Genomic DNA, 16096 nt, shown 5'->3' with positions numbered 1-16096 from the left:
ATAATATTAATAAATTGAGTTATAAATGCATATTTAATGCTTTACATCGGATATCAACTTTGACATAAATAGAAACACGATGGGAATGATAGGTTGTAAAAATGGTAAAACCTTTGATTCTAAAGCTCTATCGAATTCTGTGCCATTTGTTTTTCACTACAAGCTGTTACCAGAAAAAACAAAAAAAAATCCAAGTACAAAATCTTCAAGGAAGTCAGAAAAATCAACTTTAAATAAATAAATGGTATTGTCTTTTAGAATGCTTTGCATTTTTATCATTAAACTCCATTCAGAGAAAATCAGTTTTATCAGTGGAAATTAACCCCAAACAACTTTTAAAATGTTGTTGATATTAAAATAGATCTTTATTCCCATATCATATCCTCTCTCTCATCTTTTTGCATCATGTTTATTCCTAAATTTATACTCTCCTTCCTGGTAAGAAGGGAAATTGGCAGCTAGCCTGTGAGCTATTTCTCTACCTATCATTGTAGACACAGAAGCATGAAAGAAGGCAGATTGACCTGGTCTCATTTTCTAGTAAACGTGCCAGGAACCAGCCTCCCAGGTAACCAATAAATGGCATTTGCTAATAAGATTCCTCATCCATAAAATTCTTTTAGTAGATGTTCCATGGTTTGGGGTTTCTGAATTTCTTCTAGGAAATAAAGTTAGAATTGATGAATTTTTGGAGTGTGTCACCATACAAATATCATGTAAACCATACAATTATTTGATTATAAAATGAAGATGTTCCGTAATCTAAAATGAATCCACACCTTCCAGAGAGACCTCCTCTATTGCTCTGGGCCTGAGGGTGCACTGGATTCAAGACAGAAGGACCTTAGGAGCTATTCTTGGAGTCCCAGAGCCCTCCTAGATTCACCAGTCTCTCAATTTCATGTGTCTTTGAAATCATTATCAAAACCTGATACTTGACTGGATCATCCATTTCCTTGTTTTGATTCACTCCTTCTCTTCCTCCAGCAATGTATTTCTTTCTCTCTCTCTCTCTCTCTCTACCCTTACCACATCCATACATATCAATTTCTATCTTTTCGCAACCCCTCCTTCCTTCCCATTCACTCTTCCCTAACATCTTAAAATCATTGAACCAAAGAGCATCCTCAAGATGATCAAAATCAGTTCCCTCATTTTATCATTGAGGATATTGACTTCTGGAAAAATTATATGAACTTAAATAATGATATATAGTCTAGGTCAGGACTTTTCACATGATAGCATCGCTCTTGCTATCTATGTCACTTACTGTAGCAATCTTTATACAAATATTTACATATTTCATGTCTTTAGGTTGTAAAGTCCTGGCAGATTATTTTAGTCAGCTTTCTTCGTTGCTGTGACTAAAGGATCTGACCAAAACAATTGTAGAGGAGGAAAAGTTTATTTGGAGGCTTATGGTTTTAGAAGTCTCCATTTTTCCAGGCTTGAAGTGAGGTAAAACATCTTGGTGGAAGAATAAGTCAGAGGGAACAGCTCACATGGTGATCAGAAAGCAGAGAGAAAGAAAGAGACTCCATGTACCAAATGCAAAATATATACCCCATAGCCATGCCCCAAATGAACCAATTCCTCCAGCCACACCCCACCTGCCTTTAGTTACAACTCTGTTAATTCCATCATGGATTAATACACTAATTATGCTAAGGCTATAATCCCATCATTTCTCCTCCATACCTTCTTGCATTGTCTCACATGTAAGTTTTTGTGGACACCCGACATCCAAACCATAACACAGATAGGAACTACATCTATTTTTTTTAATTTAATTATGCTCAGAAAATTAAATGTCCCCATTGAAATGCTAAATAAATGAACACATAAATGAATGAATTAGTTTTTGTATCTATAAAATGAGTTTTACACTAGAAAGTGATCTATATTTTTACATCACCTAAATCTCTTAGAGATTTATTTAAATATTAGTTTTCGAATTCTTTTCTTTCCAACTTTTTCATACTGCCTGGGACACCCACACTCAACTTCCTCTAAGTAGATTTAGATTCAACAGATGTGTGGTAAATCCTGAAATTCTTTTTTTTTTAAATAGCACTACAGGATATTATAATTAAGAACTAGGTATGAGAGAAAATATATGTGATTCAATTAGCTGCTCTCTAAATCTAACTGAAAGGTCTGTCTAACATATTTATTTAAAAAAATCATACATCAATATTAGGGGATTGTTATAAATACTTTACATGTATATAAAATGTACTTTACTCATTGGAATCTCCATATAAACTGGTATAAACAAATTTCAATTATTAATAAACTTAAATGTCCATGTCCCATAGGAAATAGTTTAAATACACCATATTCATGTGGTATTTGTTTTAAAATTCATGGCAACAAATGCAATATAAATCTTTATTATGTAACATTGAGAGGAAGGATTAAAATGTTTTATGGAGTGTATGGTTACATATTTTTCACCTTTCAGTTAATTTGCTGTAAGGTTGGAATAATTTGATCTCTTGTCATGTGAACATATGGAGCATATGTCTGGTAAGAATGTTGCTGAAATTTTATTAAAGTTATAGTTCCCTTTATATCAGGTCCCTAAGAGAAATAATTCTTGTGTTCCAGAATGCCAAGACAACTGTTTTATTTTTATTTAATATGTGGAATTAAAAAAATCTTATCCTGTTTCTTGTCTACATTGTTTCCTGGAGACCTGAGAGTCTATGTAAGGCTCATCTCCAGCCAAAGCACCTGCTCTGGCAGCTTGCACTTGATCTACTGACTTCACTCCCTGCTTCACTCTAATTGTTAACATCTTTCCACCTTCACAAGATTTCTTTAAGCACTTTTTCTTCTACAGTTGACATAGTTTTACAAACAGTCTTGTACACATTTTAGAACAGTGTAGAGAAATAAACACATATCTGGAAAGAGTCTATCAGATACCACATTATGAAAATAAACCTTCGGTCCAGTTGCCACAAAGATCTGCAATCTAGCTCATTTATCTCTCAGTCACACAAAACCCTACCTTCCCCACCAGATCAAAAGGGTTGTAGGTAGGGAGATGCTGCATCTGTCTTGAAAGTCATGGTGAATGTCGTTAGTATTTGTAATAACATACTCTCTAATGTGATTCCAATTTAACAAACTTAATACTATAAAAAGGGGTCAATTTCTTTTTTTTAAGAGAGAGAGAGAATTTTTTTAATATTTATTTTTTAGTTTTCGGTGGACACAACATCTTTATTTTATTTTTATGTGGTGCTGAGGATCGAACCCAGCGCCCCGCGCACGCCAGGCCAGGATGTGGCTACTGCTTGAGCCACATCCCCAGCCCTCAATTTATTTTTAATAACAGTAAAATTATATAGACTATACTTTGTAAACCACCATATGATTACTAAAGAGAGTTCTAAATTATGATTATTTTTAAAAGTAGTTCTATAAGTTAAACAGTTTTTTTTTTTAATTTCCTGTACTAAATTCCAGGATTTAATGTGGTTATATTTCAGGGATGAGAATTAACATTATCTTTCCTATGCTTGAAGTGGATACATAGAAAATTACTCTCTTATATCTGCCAAGCCTTCTTCGTAATATGCAGGCTTAGAGCTCTTGGATGTTTTCTCTTTTGAACTGCTTTGAAGGATAGACCTTCACCTCTGGTGGCTTCTGCACTTAACACATGTCTGAGTACAAATTCAACTACTTTTCTTCTCTACTGAACTGTGTAATTATTAGGATACAGGAGGTCATGACTGACATTTAGAATCAGGCCCATCTCAGAATTTAGGTTGTTAATCAGAATTATTATTCAGGGAAATCTGTTACTTTTGCAGTTTAAGTTATTTTACCATAGCAATGAATGTGGATCATAGATTCTGAGTCAGTCTAGGACCACAGAAAACAGACTACACTAAAACTACTTAAATTCTGTGTATACTTTTGAAATCTCACAAATAAAAAATATGGCTACTTGTGAGCCAACATAACAAATACTTTAAAAAAAAACTTACTCTCGTGCCATGTATATATTTAGAATAATACTAAATTTTATTTTAATGGTGAGTGCTTCCTTTGGAAGGAACCAAATACATGCTAAAATATCTTGCTTTAAGAAGACATCTCTCTTGATGCATAGTCTAACAGTACTCATTTATTTCAGAGTTCCACATCATTTTCTGGTTAACAATTGAGCCTGAATTCCATTCCCTCATGTGTCATAAAATTTCTGCTTGTTTCTGCTCTAATAAATGAATGTTTCATATTACCAAGTAATTAAATCTCAATTACTTGAGGAAATTTTATTTTCACTACACTTTTTGGTAAACAAATATGACGAAAAGCATGAACAGTTTATAAGAATAAGCTTTAGATCTATCCAAGATACCCCAGCACAGTAAGAAGAATATGGATATGCAGCTAATCATGATGCCTCCTCTGTTAAAAATGCAGCTCTAAAGAGAAATATAATGTATCCATCAATAATAAATAATATGATTGAAGTTTGAAAGCTGAGTAATGCCTCCCCAAATAAATTACAACTTTATTTTCCAGGACAAAATCAACTAAAATTGTCATCCTTTCCATTTGCCTTTTACTGATGAATACAACATATTCCTCTGATGTGTTTCAATTGCTTTCCACTTTGCATATAAGAAATTAAAGAATTTACTATAAACACAAATGTGCATACATCCAAGATCACTGGCAACACTACCTCATTTTATTATAGAATCAGGAAGAAACTTTTTTTTTCCCCCACAGAGTTTGGACACTGATGCCATGGAGCATTTTATAAAAATAAAACCTTAATATACATATTGACTCACAAATATGTATACAAGTCTATGTTCCATTCTGCAAACTGCTATGTAAAATTTGAGAACGGTACCACTATTTCCATTGACTTTTGAATATATAGAGACATGAGTGATAGCATATAATTAATTTGTATATTGAGATTTTAAACCATATTGTCTAAATTTATTGTAATATAAACATTTGCTTCAAATGTTTAAAATTAAAGATGCAAGTGAAACAAGATTCTTCTCATTTCTGCTCATCAGAAAACAATAACTGTTGCAAAAAAAGCTGTGAAATTTAATGTAACAGATGTCCCTTAAGTGAATTGGTGATGCTACTGAATACAGATCTAACATCTTCTAATTATAATTTAACTGAATCAAAAAAAAAACCTACAAATAGTTTGTATAATTCAAATAGCACCAATAATTCTAATACATTATTATATATTCTTTAAAGCACATGTCAGTGGATTCTTATGTTTCTTTAATAGGATTTACTGTACTATGGAAAATGGAACAAAGATTCACTAACTGCTTGTCTTGTCTTTTCTGCAACACATTAGCACTGCAAAATGCTCTAACAGAAATTCTATTATCTTTCCATGAGAGATTATTCTCTTATTGCTCAAGTTCCATTACCAAGGTAGTTTTTGCTAATAATAATGACTACATATTTTTAATATATTTTTGTTATTTCTGGATAAACCTTAATAATTTATTTCCTTAAATAGTTCTTCCCTCTCTTTCAGATATTGACTAATTTTGAGTTCTCTTATTTACTTCTTCATCTACCTATAAAATAAGAACAATTATCAATTTTATTACTTCTTATTTACTTCAATTTGCTCACAATTTTTTGTCTTTGGATTAAAATAGAATGGGAACAGTGGCTTTGGATTTTAGGAGCAATATTATTAGTGCCATGTGGCAACAAACTATCAATCCCCCACTTTTGTGTACTATAACATCAAAATTTAACACCATTCCATTTATCCTGCCAATCTTAGTATAATGTGCATGAATATAAAATAAAATACCTCATAATCATTATTCTGATCTAGAAATGTTTGAAATGTATATAAGGGCATAATAGATGGTTCTCCATTCTGATAGAGAGGCAATTTGATCTCCTGATTCTACAGATACACTTTAAAAGAGGAAGCTGTTGAATCACTTACTTGAACTTGACTCAAATAGTATGCTAGACAAAAAAAAAAAAAAAACTGTGCACAACTGTAGGCTATAAGACAAATATTCAACTGCCTTTCCTGTAAACTCCTTATTTTCCTCATTAGTTCCAACATGTGCATGTATAGCCTTTGCACTACTGAATTTGATGAGTTCAGATCACTTAAATATTAAATTTTAAATAGGTACATTATATTTCAGCTAGTTTTGTTAGGTAAAAAATGTGTGTCTGCATATTTCAACAAATCATATTCTACCACAAACATTAAACAACCTGTTACAAAAATTCATAAAAACACACATAACCTCAACAAAAGTGACATTATTTTCCTTTCAAAACCATACAACACATTTCTAAAATCTGGGGTAGATGTCGAGGCTTCATAATACAAAATCTCTCTGAAAATGTATTCTGTTTCTTAATGTAGAATCACTAAGTGTTGCTTAAGAACTGAGTTTAACATTTCAATGCTACTGTGACAGAAATAATAGCCACAGAAAATGTCATATAATCTAATTTGTATTATTACATAAGCATTTTTCAAAAATTTAAGATTCATTCATACCTATTCAGTGAGTTTTTGAAAATCTGAGCCCTTCATATATTGACCAATATCCAAGGCAACCTACCCATAAAGAAGCAGGAATCTAATTCTATATATTAAGGTTTAAAATAAATAATAGAACACATAAACTCAATAGGCTTCCATAGTCTTCCTCCCAATATTAAAATGGTCTTTGAAACAAAAATATCTCAGGAACTTACCATGAAGAGTTTTCATTTTATATGATTAATATCTTTTAAACTCACAAAAATAGGTTGCTTTGTTGATAATAAAAAATTAAGATGATTTAAGATCTTAAATGTATACATTGCAAATACATGTTACAGAATCCACTTGAATTAGCTTTAAACTATTTACTAGCTTAACCTTTTGTAGAGAAACTGCCCCATGGTCCCATTGAGGCTTGTCAGTCAGAACTGAACCTTGCCAGAAGCAGGAGCCTGAGAAGACACAATTTAAGATTTCACAATGACTTCCATATTGACTTATACTTTTAAAACACTTCCCAAGGCAGTAGATTGGACCTTCAGATTTTGTTTAAGACCCCCAAGCTGTTAATTTCAGCTACAAGCTACCCTGTCCAGACCAAAGCAAAGGAAATGTTAGCCAAACCCAAACAATATTAAAAAATATTGTGGTAGATGATGTTCGCATTCCATTTTTGCAAAGGACGCTTTATATACAGATCTGATGCCACATGTTTTGGCAAGAGCAGCACTTTCAGGTTTGTTACATCAAACCAATGTCCCAAAGTAAGTTTTTGATTATATCATCTTTGGCACAGTTATTCAGGAAGTAAAAACGATGAATGTGACTAGGGAGTCTGCCTTGGGACTGGCTTCTTTGCCAAGACTCTTACTCACACTGTAACCATGGCTTGCATCCCTTTGATCCAAGTCATGACCATGACTATTGGCCTGATTACTTCTGGCCAACATGATGTGGTAATGACTGGGAGTGTTAAATTAATGTCGAATGTCCCTATCCATCACTCAAGTAAAATGAAGGAAATGAAAATTGGTCTCAATAAAGCCAAGAGTCTGGGTTAGCAACTGCCTTTATTTTCTATATTCAGATTGAATTTCCTATTACCTGAAGTCACTACAGCAGACATATTCTCCACCAATAAGACCAAAGACTACTCTGAAGACCAACTGGCTGGTGCTTGGGTTGTTTTTTGACTAGAATAAGGAGAACATGTGCTCCATTCTCACAGTCTGGCAGAGGAAAGCACAGGATAAATTATTCCTTTTTGATATTCTACCCTTCAAAGTATCAGGAAGAGATAGTTACCAAAGATAATGGTGCCTGTCCTTCTTCACCAGAGCATATGGCCAAACCTGCCTTCGTTAAGCATGGTAGTGACAGCTGCAAATTCTTCTTTACTCTCCAATGGCATTTCTGCAACACTGAACCGAGGACAACTTGGCAGAGGACAATGGTGTGGCTAGAGGTTATAAACCAAATGCATATTTGAGACTTTGTATATGTGTTCCATTATCCAAACATCAACTTTTTTTAGATCAATATATACTACTCCAAAAGATCCAGAAACAGAAGTATTACCAATGAAAAATATGGATGCTTTTGAATTTCAGAAGGCCTCCACAGATCAGATTTTGACTAATTTTGAAGCAATGGATTCTGATCGATTTGTACAAAATTTCATGAGTAGGAACCAGAACATTGGGTTGCTTCCTTTGGGGAAGTTTAGTAACTGGGTGTATCACTGTCCCTCAGACACCCATTTGGAGCCACAGATTGTTGGTTGGTCATAACAGAGACTAACAGATTGCAGGAAGCTAGTATGGCTTAGTGTCTGCCTGGGGGACAGGGCCATGCCATGCTATGATAATGGAAGCTTGTCCAAAAATAATCTAATCTATCCAGAGGAGGTGACCTGATCTGTGCAACCCTCACATTAGGCAGTGCCATTTCAATGTATTACTAAATGACAACTTTAGTCCCCTCTTCCTTTTACCAAAACAACATCTGTGGCCTTCTGTTAAATACTTTGCAATTAAGGCAGTGTTCTGAGCTTTTCAGGAATCATTGTACACTGCTCTTTCAGGGACTTCTAAATTCCCAGAATAAGCATTCGTTTTTGATCCCTACTGTCATTAAAGAATAAGAGTGGTGGCAATTTGAGAAAGAGGTTAGCTGAGATCTGGAAATATCTTTGTAACATTTTCAAGTTACATTTATTCTTTTTGTGTCCAAAGATAAGTGTTTTCTCTAAATTACAAACCAATGTTTCTTAATTAACTAGTTATAGAAAAATGATTTATAATCTAAACATCACTGAAAATTTAAACTATATATATATCATGTTGGTCAACCTTAAAAGGTAGAGGTATATTGGGGGGAAAAAACCCTTGTTGTAGTTTAGGGTAAAAATTCCTTAATAGTGTGTTTGAATATATGATTTTAAATACACTTATGTCATAAATAAATAATAATTAAATATACACATCCTTTTTATACTTCTCCATATCCAAAATAATACTATATGTAAATTTTCATAGAAATTTTTTCTTGATCATATTGTCAAGCTATACCCATTGAAAATAATTCAGTGTCCACTAACCTACCCTTCAGGGTACAACTTCTACAAGGTCCTAACCATAAAAGAGAAGTATGAAGTAAAAACAAAATCTATTTCTAAAGTTAATTCAAAATAAATACCTACTATAATTTTGTTTCATTACTTTCCTTTCATTTATAAAAGCAAAGGCTATCTCAGCCATTAGGTTTAGCTATGTAATTTATTCATAATGTGTACTCATTTTAAACTTTGTAGTTAAGGTAGAACATAATCTCTACTGAGGACATTTTTTTTCTGGAGCATTTCATGCATAACCTCTGATAGTTTAAATATGTCCCTGATTTTGTTTGTATCTTGGGAATTTAGAATTCAGAAGTCAATACTAATTATCGGCACTGTCTAGCACAGGTAGTATATCTTGAAAATGTTTATATTGTCAGGATATTGTGCTATTAAAATAAAAATAAGTAGTATAAGAAACTCCCATTAATGTTAAACAAAACTATATTAATACTTGAATAATATCAAAATGGTACTTAATGTGTACAAATAATATTTCTTGCTTGGTATAGTAGCTCCAATAAAACTCATGCTCACAGCTTAATAAAGAATAGCTGTTTGGTAAAACAGATTGGGGAGAAATAAGGTGATGTATGCTGTTTTAGATTTTAAGAATTAAATATGAACCTTGAATTAAATATGAACCCATGTACTAAGAAATAAGTTTTCAAATTGGACACATTTTAAATTCAAACTAATAGAAGCAGCATTTAATATGATAATTTAATATTGCATTCTGCTCAATCCCTAGATTTATATTTTAAATTACATAATAAGCAAACCAAAGACATATTAAAACTAAAATAAGCATAGTCCACATTTTGACAATGCCTTTGAAATTTTCAAAATGTGCGACCTCCATTTTTTATTTATGCATATATGTTTCCATATAGCTTAAATGTGAAGTGTAGAAATGAAAACTTACCATATAAGTGAATTATATAAAGAAACAAAAATTCCACATTTTCAGAGCATTATTTGTGTGTATGATTTTACCAGTTACCACACTAGTAGTTTAGCAGGCAGAGGGAAGTGTTAACATCTGAGAAAGATCAGGAACTGGCTAAGAGCAAAATATCGTAGTTCCACTTTTGGTATTGATCAATTGTCCTCAGGAAAGAAAACTTCCTTAAGCCACACATTCCTCATTTTATAACTAGAGAGAGTGTTAGCAAGGACAGTAGTGAAGTGGGGGGAAAAGTACATGATGGTAGAGAATGGATAGAAAACACAGGCCCAAGTAACAAAAAAATTCTACGAAGTCATCTCTTTAAGTCATTTTATATTGTCCTGGACTAGACTAAATCCTCGACATGGTTTCCATGAGGGAAGATGCATTTCTAATTTCAAATTTGTGGTTGTCACTGCTAGTTAACCGAAATCCTGAATTCAAAGAGGAACTCATGTAAGGGAAATTGTAAAGGAATAAATGAGCCCAGCATCTATGTTCAAACTCACCTCCTCTTCAGCAGCCTGTCCAGCACAGTTGGTGGCATCAGGAAGACTTTTTCCAAGAACCCAGCCCTCAACTACAATGAGTGCTTTGGGGTCAGTTTCCCCTTAAGGAGAGTCTTCAGTTTGGCTGACTCAGCTGTACTCCTAGCCTGCCATTTTAGCAACACTACAATGTCACTGCCTCTTAGTGACTCTCAGGCAGTCAGGAAAGTGAAGTTGGGCATCTTGAAAAGCAGGTTACTTTCACTATTTTTGCTATAAGTATTACCACTTTTGACAGTTAACTAAATGGTTTTATCAGCAAATCCACTTGTATGGTGTAGACAAGAGGACAATTCACTGTTCAAAAGTGCAGATGATGCTTAAAATAACATCTAATTCTAAGCCCTCAAAGAATAGAAATATACTGCTTGTTGTGTCCTCTCCAGAAATATTTAAATAATAAATTTTCCCAAATACATTATATGTTATATATATGTACTATATTATATATTATACTGTATATATGCTATAATGTTTAAATATTTCAGTGACTTCATTAATTCCTTATATTCCAATCTCAGCTTTCAAGAATCATTCAAAAAAAATGAAAGTTAAATAATCAACAATATATATAATCAAAGCACTGAAATGACTTCACCAGACACAATCTTTTGCCATCCTAGGAATCCTCTCCTTTTGGATAACTAAAAGGGTAACACTGTTCTCACTGCCCACAAAACTACCTGTGGTAGTATTGATACTCCAAACAACCTTGCATAATGTTCTGAAAAATCAAGACCAATCTCAATCTGAAGAATTTCATGTGAGAGACAGCATCTAAAAAATACTACCCTTTTAAATTTTTTTTCATTACAATCCTTATTACACATATAGAGCACTATTTTTCGTATCACTGTACATACAGTATGTTCACACCAACTTATGTCATTATACATGTACTCTTTTTTTGCATTACAATTCTTAATACACATATACACCACAGTTTTTCATATCTCTGTTTGTATATAAGGTATGTTGGCCTCAAATTCAAATCTTCATACATGTACTTTGTATAATGATGCCCATCACATTCCACCATCCTTGTTAATCCTCTTCCCCCTCCTTTTCCCTCCCACCCATCTTCCCTATCTAGAATTCATCTAATCTTCCCATGATCTCCCTCCTTACTCCACTATGAAATACTTCCCTTTTTTTGTGGTTGTCTCCACTTGTTCAACCTATAACTTTTATTAGAAATTATGATCCATATATAAATATCTAGGAAAGTAACATTAGCCACTTTAAGCCTAATAGTATTAATAATAATATTAATAGGCAAAGAATTAGGAATCATCATTTCAAATATAGTCTTTACAAAGAAAAGCAAAAATCTCCTATATAAACTCACATAAGAAGGAAAGATGAAAAGAAATAAAAGAGTCATGGCCTTACATGTTTACAACCATATTGAGATGGCAAGGCTTTTATGTGAAAAGTTGACTAACATGAAGAATAAAGAAATTATTAACAAATTTACTTTAAAAAATAAAAAGCCCACAAGGATTAATGGAGTTAAATAAACTTTGGAGAAAAATACAGTTTGACGTTTATGTACTTTCATATACAAAAACTAATCTGAGATGGACATAGGCAAAATGTAAAGTCAAAACTAAAATCTTCCAGAAAAAAAAAAAAAAACATAGGACATTAAATCTGTGCCATACTGTCAATCAGGACCCTTTAAAGAAGACATACAAAATGTTAGCCATGATGAAATAACATAATAAACTGTACTTCATCAAAATTAAAAATTTATTGTCACCAAGAAACAACATTAAGGAAGAATAAATAGACATGCCACAGATTGGGAAATACATTACATTTATATACACACATATACATATGACACAGAGAATTATATCCAGATTATATAAAGAACTCAAAAATCAACAGTGGAAAGATAAACGACCCAATTAAAGATAGACTAAAAAGTTGAACAAATATTTCACAAAGACAATATACTAGTGATGAAGAAGAACATGTCAAAGTACTCAACATGTGGTCATCAGGGAAATGCAATTAAATAAATAGGCTTTAGTAAAAACGACTAATAGCAAATGCTGACAAGGATGGGTGAACAGCAGGAACTCACACATCTCTGGTGGGAGAGAACAATATCTGATCCCTTTTGAGAACTGTTTTTGTGATTTCATATAAACTTAACATACATCAAATATTTTCTAATTGAAAACAGCATGAATGTGTGACGTGAAGATGGATAAGGATATTATGTTTGAAATGCACAAAAACAAACTAAAAGACACAAAAAGAGTGAACATAAGAGATGTTGTTTAAAAGAAACTAGACATATACACACCAAATACTGAGTAATATATGTGTGTGTGTCTGTATACACACAAACATACACTAAGATATATATTATACATACACTAAGATACGTATTATATTCATACTGATATATATATATATATATCCAGAGCAATTACTCTATAACAATAGAATTCAGAAAGGAAATAGGGAGTTAACTTAAAAAGTATGCAAAGGAATATTCTAGAGTGATGTAAATCTAATCTTTGTCTGAGTGTGGTTATACTGGTGTATATAATCATCAAAACTCATAAAACTAACTGCATGTGGAGGCACACACCTGTAATCCCATTGGCTCAGGAGGCTGAGGCAGGAGGATCACAAGTTCAAAGCCAGCCTCAGCAACTTAGACAGGCCCTAGGCAGCTTAGTGATATCCCCTCTCTAAATAAAACATTATTTTAAAAAGGCTGGGGATGTGGCTGAGTAGTTATGTGCCCTGGGGTTCAATCCCCAACAAAACAACAACATTAACAAAACAACTCATAAAACTAAGCACTTAAGAGCTTTCTTTCTATATTGCTGAGTGAAAATCAGAAAGAGATGGTGGTATAAGCTTGTATATTTAGTGGACAAAAAGTGAAATATATATTAACATTACATATAATGGGATATACTATATAGATTGAGATGTGTATTTATGATAGGTCTTAAAGAAAAAAATGGCATAGTAGAATGTAGCCATCATATGGGTAAAGAAGCAAGAAATATTCAGATACTATAAAGCTTAAGTTAGAAGAGAAGCAATTTACTGCCTACTAAGGTAATACTGTAGCTATGATTCTGAACTTTGCAAGTGTTGTTTCACACTTATATAAACTACTTTAAGACTCCTGTGCTCATTTTAATCTCTGTCTACAGATATAATTTCCCCAAACATCGTGGGACTGTTTCCTTCTTTTATACCCAAGCATCCACAATTTCTTCAGGACCTAAACTGAAACCACAAGTTACATCCTCTAAATTTCCCAAGATTTTATGACCTGCCTTTGTAATTTTATAATGCAAATGTTGGCTAACCTATTGCTTCTATTTCAATTTATTTTTAATGATATGAGAGTCGACTCTTCTGTGTTTGAAATGTGTTATCCATATGATACCTGCACACTCAGGCATGCACAAAGACTTGCTAGGAAATATTGTGAATTTTCACAACTGCCGATAGTACTGCCAGATGTAGACACACCACTTTTATTTTGCAGAACAGCTTCACTTAGGATTCTTCCATCAACACTTGTATTGGATCTAGTCTTTATAAATATTGAGCAGAAGGAAGAATTATACAACAGTCTGTTTAAGGTAGAAAGCAGATGAAGCATATTCTCACCTAAATATGGAGAAAGTGCAAAGATTCACAGCTTGAGTCTCTGAAATTGTAAAATAGATCTGAGAACAGTTTATCTACATTCAGTGAGCATCTATTTACCAGCCACTTAATGGGTCCCCTGGGAAAATTAATTTTCCAGGTTTTTAAGACATTCCAGGGTTATTTACGTATTAAAGTAATTATTCAAGTGAGCGTGACTGTTCACAGAATTAAGTAAAGTGTTTTCTAATCTAATAGATATCTAATCACATTTCTGAGAACTATTAGAAATGTGGCATTCCAAAGAAGTTTCTACTTCACCTTGAAGCAATTTAAATTGAGGGACCTTTGCTTCAGACTCTCTGCAATACTAAGGAGATTATTCAGTTTATCAATGCTGTTTGAAATTACTTTCAGAAACAGAGAACATTTTTCAGTGACCTAGTTTATTTTTAAAAATTCACAATGGTAAGAGATAAACCTGATGTGCAGGTTAAGCCTGCTGTGTTCTGAGAGAGCCTAAGGCTGTCTCAACAGTCTATCTATATCTGCCAACTCACTTGTTTTCCCTATGTTTCTTAATCTAGTGAGGACTTCTTCTTTTTTTTTATAAGGGCTATAATGTATCCTATGCTAATAATTATAGTATCTGTTTATATTCCAAGTAAGAAATAAACAAATAGAAATTTAAACCATTGTCTATATTGACTGCAAATGCATAAAACCTGAATTAAAGGAGCAATTATTTACATGGAGACATTTTATAATAGAAATATGAAATATGTTAGTAAAATCAAATTTGCATGCAGACAAGAACGTAATTAGCACACTTAAGCAGTCTTGTGATATCTGGTCAGGAAGTAAATAGCAATCAAGTCAAATTGATTGCTATGGAAGTTAAGGGAAAAAGGAACCTGTAAATGAAATTCAAGTGAAAGGAACTTACTAGGCTGCATAACAAATATCAATCAAACTAAATCGATTGCTAGGGAATAAGAGCATTAACAAGGCAATCAGGAGAACTCCAAGCCTGTGCAACATAAAATCTCCCGAATTAGAGAAAGTTGAACAAGCAAATTGGTGAATGACTTAAGTTAATAACAAAACATGAGCTTACCCTGGCATTGGAATATTTACTAGGAAATAAAATGAAGTCGGCTTTCTAATTTCAGGAGAAAGAAGATGACACAGAAAACCACTTATTTAATGGCCTTCCCTGCCATTTTCTGCCTTTCCAGACCTTCCTGAAGTCAAATGAAGCACATTCTAGTGACTCAGCTCTGCCATCACTGTCCTTTCTCATCAGGGCAGGGAAATAATTAGCAATTTGAATACAGTCACCTACCAGACTCAAAGAAACAGCAATTTTTGTCCTCATTAATCTCCTCATGTAGAAGAGGAAAGATACTTTTTCATCAAGTGGGGATGTTTTTAAATCAGTCATTTTCCTAATTAAGAGTGAAAACTGTGATTGAAGAAATACAGGGAGGAAAAAATTAGGTTTGGGGTTCTCTAACTGTTCTAGGATACCTGGCTTTGTGGTACTCACCAGAGGCTTAGCCATCAATTGATTTCAAATAGTAACTTCTTAAATCTTTGAATAGAATACATCTGAGATGGTATATTTCTCAATAAATATTTCAAATAATAGAAGTTTACAACTCATCTAGCCCAATAACTTTTTTTTTTTTTTTAAGAAAAACAAACTATTCAGATAGAAGCATCTAGTTGAACTGCAAGAAGGCCATCAATAGCAGACAGGGTCCCTGTTCTGAAGATGGCATCAACTTCCCATCATGCTACCCTGAATT

General features: G+C 33.0%; 1 protein-coding gene and 1 pseudogene across 1 annotated transcript in view; one reads left to right on the top strand and one right to left on the bottom strand.

Moving 5' to 3' along the window:
* Znf804b (zinc finger protein 804B) overlaps nucleotides 1-16096 on the bottom strand; it is a 470782-nt gene that overhangs the window by 323664 nt on the left and 131022 nt on the right. The window lies entirely within an intron of this gene.
* Nucleotides 7019-8366, top strand: LOC143411751 (trifunctional enzyme subunit beta, mitochondrial pseudogene; annotated as a pseudogene).

The sequence above is a fragment of the Callospermophilus lateralis genome, chromosome 1 (assembly GCF_048772815.1).
Source record: "Callospermophilus lateralis isolate mCalLat2 chromosome 1, mCalLat2.hap1, whole genome shotgun sequence".
In the NCBI taxonomy this organism is placed as follows: Eukaryota; Metazoa; Chordata; class Mammalia; order Rodentia; family Sciuridae; genus Callospermophilus; species Callospermophilus lateralis.
The sequence above is the reverse complement of the archived record's forward strand: the minus strand, read 5'-3'. Positions and strand labels throughout refer to the sequence as shown.